The sequence below is a fragment of the Prunus mume genome, linkage group LG4 (assembly GCF_029339155.1).
Source record: "Prunus mume cultivar Tortuosa linkage group LG4, ASM2933915v1, whole genome shotgun sequence".
Taxonomy (NCBI): Eukaryota; Viridiplantae; Streptophyta; class Magnoliopsida; order Rosales; family Rosaceae; genus Prunus; species Prunus mume.
Window position 1 is genome coordinate 4121200 of NC_142701.1, and position 5834 is coordinate 4127033.

A 5834-nucleotide genomic window follows, 5' to 3' on the forward strand; every position below is an offset into this window, starting at 1 on the left:
AAAACCGGTGCTGTTAGTATTTAGGCATCAGTTTTATAAATAATAAGACTAAAAGTATATAGTGGCATCAGCACAAATTTATGTGTTTTCCTACCGATGTCATTGATTATATTTAGCATCTATGATACAAATATAGACTAATGCATAATATGGTTCTTCAAAAAACAAATTTAAGCGGAATATTTGCCACCGGCGCCAAAAGCAAGATTGACCGCTACAGTGATTTTTTGCTAAAAATTTTCGCCCCCTCGTGAAAATTTCGGACTCCCTCTCATATTTTTGGCCAAAAATTAAACTCCTTCTATTCTTTTTCGCGATACCCAGTCACTTTCTCAACCTTCTCACCTTCTCACCTTCAAACTCCCTTCTCTCTTGCGATACCCAGAGTCTATACCCACAGTCACAGTCACTCTCTCATTCCTCTCACCTTCAGCATCTCTCTTCTTCATCGATTTCTTCTCTGTCCTCCATCTCTGTCATCATCTATTCTTAAACCCTAAAAGAGCGAGCCGTAGACCTCCTCCTCGTCATCGAGAAGGGCCATCAGAGTCCCTTTGTTAACCTTCGTCGTCGTCATCCTCTTCCTCAATGGAGTCCTCTTTCTCGTCGTCGTTGTCCTCCAGGTGAGATTATTTCGTTAGGGTTTCAATTTATTGGGTAATTTCTCTAATCTTACTCTTGTTTGTTGTGGCTAATATTTGATCGCCTTGACGTCTGTGTCTGTGCTCCTCAATTGTTAGTTTCTCTCTCTAGTATCACACATTCTCATGTATTTTCTTCCACTTTCTCACAATCAAACAGACGGAGATCATTATAAAAAAATTTATTTTTTGGCTGCTGCAGAGATAGATCAGTCGTTGGTCACTCTAACTTTTGTGAGACAATTTCTATGTCTTCTTCTCAAATCAACGGCGCCACCGCTTTTGAAGTCTCCGGTAATCTCTCTCACTGTACATTTATGTATATAATGTAGAATTATATATTAATTATGTGATTATGGGCATAATCAATATAAGGAACGCTAGCAGATTGTGTGTCTTTAGCATTATCAGAGGCATTGTTCGCATGGTCAAAGCCTGCTTTGGTATTATTGATCGCTAATTGTTTGATTTGAGGTTTGTTCAGATTTCTCGATCAATCAATGATCTTTCTTGATTTTCAGGTCGTCAGTGGAATAAACAGAGGATCAACCTCTGTTTATAAAGGCTTGCTCAGTTATTTCAAAAGGGTCTTGTTTATAAAGGCTTCAAGGTTGGTTGGTTGCATTGTGTTTTCTTCAACTGGGTATTGAGAATTTCTGAATTAAACAAGTTTTGGTCATTAGTGGTGGGAGATGAAATAATTGTTTTTTTTTTTTTGTAGGTCATGCCATTGTTAATGTGTTGAATCTTGCTATTGTTGAAGACAAATGTTTGATATTGATACTTAAAATGGTTGAGCTTGTAGATAGATTTAACCCCCTGAATATCCAGGTTCGTAACCATCACTCACATGTATTAGCTTGCTTTTGGCACAATATTAGATGGCTGTTTGTACACTAGAAATTGTCCCAACGTGTTATTAAATTCTGCTGGAAGTAAATTCATTTGTTCACTTTTCTACTTCATAGCCTGGCTGCTTTTAGTTATGCTTATATATACTTTCTTATTAGATGACTTGCTAAAAGTTTTCCTTACCGCGGTGGTGTTGCCAATCTCCTGTAGTTTATATATGGTTAGCCTTGAAAATTGTTTTCATATAATAGACACATATATTGCTTTTATTCGGAAATCTTGTCCATTTTTGAATTTATAACATATCAATAGCTGTCAGCACTTTATCCTTGCTCTGATGAAAGAAAAGCAGCTTGAAGAAGCAATTATCGTTTTTTTTCTTTTTCTTTTTTGGTTTTTGGGGGTGTGGGGTGGGTGGGGGTTATGATTGAAGAAGTAATATTTGAGATGCGTTGTGTGTACTTCAACCAGGTTAGTCTCTGATTGGTATGATTCATGAACATTGATGTTGTAAATAGGAACGCTACTCATGGACAGGATGTATCTGCATTCTACACAAAGCGTCTTACACAGTAATGATGTATGACTTTCTTTTCTTCCCTTTCCTTTTAGCATACCATCTTTTAGCTTTTTCCACTTAGTGCAATTGCAAAAATTGTATTAGTTCATGAAGCTGAGGCATTTTGGAGCAATTGTGGTGGACATCAGTCCTTTCTCCAGCACAAGTTTTTTGTGAAGGTCAGTTACTTTGTCACTTAATTTTGCTTCTGCTATAACAGTAGTTTTGATATCTATTATCTATTTTGCTTTTTTAAAGGTGTATCCATTTATTTATTTGTTTCAATGTCACTTTGACCATATCATGCAAATTTAAACCCCATATTGGCATTTAAACTGTTTTTCTTTTAATTTTTATTATAATATGATATCCTGGCCATCTAGTGGTTATCATACAATTCTGTGATGTCATTAGTTTTTTGTTCAACTTTATTCACATATTTTTTATGCTATATCACTTGAGAATCTAATTTGAGGTGCCAAAAAAATTAGGTTCACAACAAGTACTCCGGAAAAGTATATATTGTTGCTGAATCTTGGTGGGAAAAAAGAAACTGTTGATACTTCATATGAAGTATTGGAGAAAGTCTCTGGGGCTTCATTAGTGGGAAAGAATGAGTACTTCTGTTCCTTATTTTTTCAAATTATTGTCAGACTGGAGTTTAGTATGTGGTTTCTTTTGTTTACTTAGTTCATGTAGTTATTTATGCGTATCACAATTATAAAGAGACTGTGAACTGCAGGTATGAACCATTATTTGACTACTTTAAGGAGTTCTCTGATGTGGCATTCAGAAGTTGTTGCCGACAACTACGTAACTGATGACAGTGGTACTGGTGTTGTTCATTGTGCTCCTTTATTTGGTGAAGATGATTATTTGCTCTTTTCTTTCTTAGCCTTCGCTCTTTTCTTTATTATTTGTAAAGCCTTGTAAGTGGTATAATTGTCAAATGCAGCTGCGGTGGTAGATGCCTGATTGCAGAGTACACAAATCGAGTGGGAGAAATATCCAAGGAGCATGGTTTGAAGCTTGACATTGATGGGGCTTGCATTTTCAATTCATCAGTTGTGAGTCAACTTTTGCCATGCATTTAGTTATAACTAATGTATAAAATTTGGATGATATTCAGTTTAATAAATCAATAACAAGGCTATAATCATGTCAGTGATGAAATAGATCAATGTAAATGGAAGAGATTGTCTTACTGATTAGATGGATTGAAGTTTAGTAAGAAAAGAAACTAGTTAGAATTTTTTTTAGTTGAAATTTAAACTTTGGTTTTAACTTGATAGATAATGAATGGATTCCATTCATAGAATGGTAGCTCTGATTATTAATTAAGGAAGGCTTGTTAATATTTTATTAGTTTAGAAAAAAACCAAAAGCTCATCATGTTTTTCATGTTAAACACATTCAAATGGATCAACAATATCACTTCCTCTGATCCCCTTTTTCGATATGTGTTTCTTATAATTTCCAACATAAAAAATGACAGAATATTCAATTACTAACACAAACTATTGGTCTACAGGCGCTTGGTATTCCTGTTGATAGGCTTGTGCAAGCTGCTAATTCAGTTTCAATATGATTCCTATAACTGGCATTCTTAGTTATCTTATTTATCAAGTTTTATTAACCAAGCCTGTTAAAGTTTTATTTTCCCTTGATCTTAATATGCAGCTTATATTGAAAATCATTACTAGCTCTGCTGCCATGTAAGGACCATTTATGGAACTATGTTTTATAAATAAGGGAATATATGAACATTATTCTAATCGATAAAGCAACTAGTTTGGCTGTGCTATAGAGAATGGAGTACTCTTCATCTTATCTCTAGCATTGTTCTTTGAATTATGTCTTTTGATTGCATGACATGTTAATTTGAGAATTCAAGTAAATGAGTATTTTTTCTTCTCAAAATGCTGATGCAGAGCATGAAAGTGGAGGTGAGGTGGTGAAAGTAGTTGATGAAGCTAAAGTGAGCCATGGAGAGCGTAAAGGACTTGTGATGAAGCTAAAGTGAGCCATGAAGTTGTTGAGACACCAGCTGAAGGAATGGAGCAATTAAAGTGCAATTGTAGTCTGCTTTGGTAAGTTCTAAGTTGCTTTCTTCTATGCATGATCTTTTGAAATACTCCTGCGATTTAGATAGTAGTTATATTAGTCCACATAATAGTAGCTTTTCAATATACACTAGTTTGTTTTTAGAACACATTTTCCATGCTATTCACATCTAGTTGACTAACTTCTTGGCTTAATTGCATCACTCAGATGGATTAGTTTTCTCACATTTTTCAAGTTCAGGCCCAAGTTATGGAGAAGAAGGAGCCATCTTAGCTGCTGAGGATGTTGGGATTATTAGGGGCAGTTGTTCTATTCATGTTCATTGTCTTCGTGAGCTTAAGACTTTTAGAGTATGATGAGAGGCATACGTTCATTTGTTTGAACTAATTCTACCTTTAATTTACAAGGGTTTTTTTTTTTTTTTTTTTTTTTGGCTTATAGACAAGTATGGATCATATGCGGGGTTGAAAAATTTGTGATTTATGGAAGTGTTGGATATATATTTCTTGTATGGATATATTTAAATTTATATATGTTTTTTGATGTGCAATGGAAAACACTAGATAATATTGTTCGTAACAACCTCAATTTTGCAAAAATAACAAAAGTTAAAAATTTAAAATAACAATAGTACTCATAAAACAATTGATGCCTATAATTAAAAGTAGCATCATCACTATTGTATTATGTGATGTTATAAGTCGGAAAACGCATCAGTGTAGCATAAAATTCTTCTGTTGTAAACCGTATTTAGCATCGGAATCGGAACTATTAAAACTACCGATGTCATAGCATGTTTAGGCATCGGGGGTCAACGATTTTTTGGCACATGGGAGGCACTTTAGCATCGATGTTGAGGACAAAACTGATGCAGTAGATATATAAAGGGAACGGATAATATCCGAAGCGTATCACTATAAAATGGGCACCGGTTCCAAATACATCGGTCGGAAGGGACCTTTCGCAACGGATATTATCTGTTGCTAAAGGTCAAATTTCACATAGGTCTAAAACTTTGCGATACACCAACCATTCCACTTCAAAACGAACTTCGTACGAACCTGAATTGTCCAATACCATGGACCAATCGATATCAGATTGAGTCCAAAACTTGGGGACCAGCGTAATATGGTGGGAGGAGTCTTTTGGGGGGTTTTGAGAGAAATCCAAACTCTAGAACTATGCAATACACCAATCACTCCATTTCGAACGAACTTCGTACGAACCAATTGTCCAATTTCATGGACCAATCGATATCGGATTCAGCCCAAAACTTGAGCGAGGAGTCATTTGGTGAGTATTGAGTGAAAATCAATCTCTAGAACTATGCAATACACCAACTACTCCATTTCATAGTGAACTTCGTACGAACCTGAATTGTCCAATTTCTTGGACCAATCGATATCGGATTGAGCCCAAAACTTGGGGAACATCACAATATGGTGGCAGGAGTCATTTGGTGAGTTTTGAGTGAAATCCAACCTCTAAAACTATGCAATACGCCAACAGCTTCATTTTAGAACGAACTCGTATCAACCTGAATTGTCTAATTTCAAGGATCAATCGATATTGGATTGAGTCCAAGACTTGGGGAAAATCATAATGATGTGGGAGGAGTCATTTGTTAAGTTTTGAGTGAAATCCAATCTCTATAACTATACAATACACCAACCACACCATTTCAGTAACGAACTTCGTACGAACCTGAATTGTCCAAT

At 35.4% G+C, this 5834-nt stretch overlaps 1 long non-coding RNA gene across 13 annotated transcripts; it reads left to right on the forward strand.

Moving 5' to 3' along the window:
• The first annotated feature begins 326 nt into the window (after positions 1 to 326).
• LOC103328444 (uncharacterized) lies at positions 327 to 4538 on the forward strand. Of its 13 annotated transcripts, none has more exons than XR_016126473.1 (11): positions 327 to 623; positions 844 to 935; positions 1126 to 1251; positions 1363 to 1472; positions 2012 to 2073; positions 2158 to 2231; positions 2544 to 2716; positions 2795 to 2881; positions 3008 to 3119; positions 3984 to 4142; positions 4357 to 4538. It is a non-coding gene; the product is annotated as an uncharacterized LOC103328444 (long non-coding RNA). The 13 variants fall into 13 exon arrangements; XR_001677667.2 differs by having other exon boundaries at positions 2544 to 2669; XR_016126466.1 differs by having other exon boundaries at positions 327 to 735; positions 2544 to 2881.
• The last annotated feature ends 1296 nt before the right edge of the window (positions 4539 to 5834 follow it).